The sequence below is a fragment of the Eurytemora carolleeae genome, unplaced genomic scaffold (assembly GCF_000591075.1).
Source record: "Eurytemora carolleeae unplaced genomic scaffold, Eaff_2.0 scaffold221, whole genome shotgun sequence".
NCBI lineage: Eukaryota > Metazoa > Arthropoda > Copepoda > Calanoida > Temoridae > Eurytemora > Eurytemora carolleeae.
The window spans coordinates 204,190-205,767 of record NW_019396278.1 but is presented as its reverse complement, the minus strand read 5'-3'; positions in this window follow the sequence as shown (position 1 = coordinate 205,767).

Below are 1,578 nucleotides of genomic sequence, written 5' to 3'. Positions count from 1 at the left end.
ACTTGTTGAACTAACAATCATAAACATGTTATCTAAAGAGGGGATGGAAGGGGGTGGGGGGGTCTGTATATCAGGGATTTTTATTTAAAAAATTGGTTGAATTACAAAAACCCACTTAATATCATTTTCATCTTCATATAGAAATTGATGTACTGAGCAGAGAACAGAACAGAAGAACAGTTTTAGATCAAATTTTCCATTTTTTTTATCCCTAGTCTAAACAAACGTAGTCCTGATAAGTCCTGATGATTCTTGGTCCGAATAAATCCTAGTCCGGAGAAGCTCTAGTCCTGATGAACCCTAGTCCGGATGATAATATACCTCGCCGCCGGGGAGAATAAAGAGGGAATACTAAAAGAAACATAAACTTCTTGTAATTGAAAAATAAAATAAACCTCTTCTTCAATCCTAGGTAATAAAGACAACCTTACCCCTCCCTTTCTCATATCTTCTCTCATCTATCCCCTCTTCAAGGTTGCCAACACCTCTCTTTCCTCTCTTCTCTCATCTATCCCCTCTTCTAGGTTCCCTTTTTCCTCATATCTTCTCTCATCTATTCCCTCTTCTAGGTTCCCTCTTTCCTCATATCTTCTCTCATCTATCCCCTCTTCTAGGTTCCCTCTTTCCTCTCTTCTCTCATCTATCACATCTTCTAGGTTGCCAACCCCTCCCTTTCCTCTCTTCTCTCATCCCTCACATCTTCTAGGTTACCAACACCTCCCTTTCCTCTCTTCTCTCATCTATCCCCTCTTCTAGGTTGTCAACCCATCTATTTCCTCTCTTCTCTCATCTATCCCCTCTTATAGGTTGCCAACCGGTTGCCAACCCTTCTCTTTTCTCTCTTCCCCATCCCCACCCAACATAGAGGTTTCTAACTCTATTACCCTCCTTTCCCTCCCTCAAAAATACCCTCCATTCATCCCTCTTCTTAGTTCATTGCCTCTTCATTCCCTTGTACCATTCCCAACATATGCTTTGACCTAGCCACCCATTTTCTTCCCCCAAACTAAATTTTTATTTATATTCCGTTCCCTTTCCCCCACTCCTCCATTTTCTCCTGTTTCTCCTTCCTCTGTCTTTTGTATAGAAGAGAGAAGGTTCTGGAACCTTAATTGATTGATTGGTTATTTATCAAACTGGCAGGAGGAGTAAGGGGGAGAGAATATATAACCAGATACATCACCAAACCTCGATACTCAGTTCTCACTCTCACAAAATAACAACTTAGTCAGAATTCGAGAAAAATGGAACAAAATTGTATTTGAAAAAAGAATAATCACGGGTAAATAACAAAAGCAATTGCTGAACAAACAAAAACTACGCGACAAACCCCTTCCCCGTCTTTTTGTTTGATGATCTGGTGAGGGGAGGGGGGGGTCATGTGTTGGATTATTGTGTAACAGTGTTGTTTAATACATGTGTTGGATTATTGTGTTTAAAGTGTTTACCTTGAACAACATTATTGTTTTAAATTTTTGCAAGTTTGTTGGTGTCAAGTTGAAAATGTTTGCGGGATTTAGAATTTATAAATTAAATACTGAAGTTGTTTTTGAGTTAATTTAAAATTCTTTTACTTCT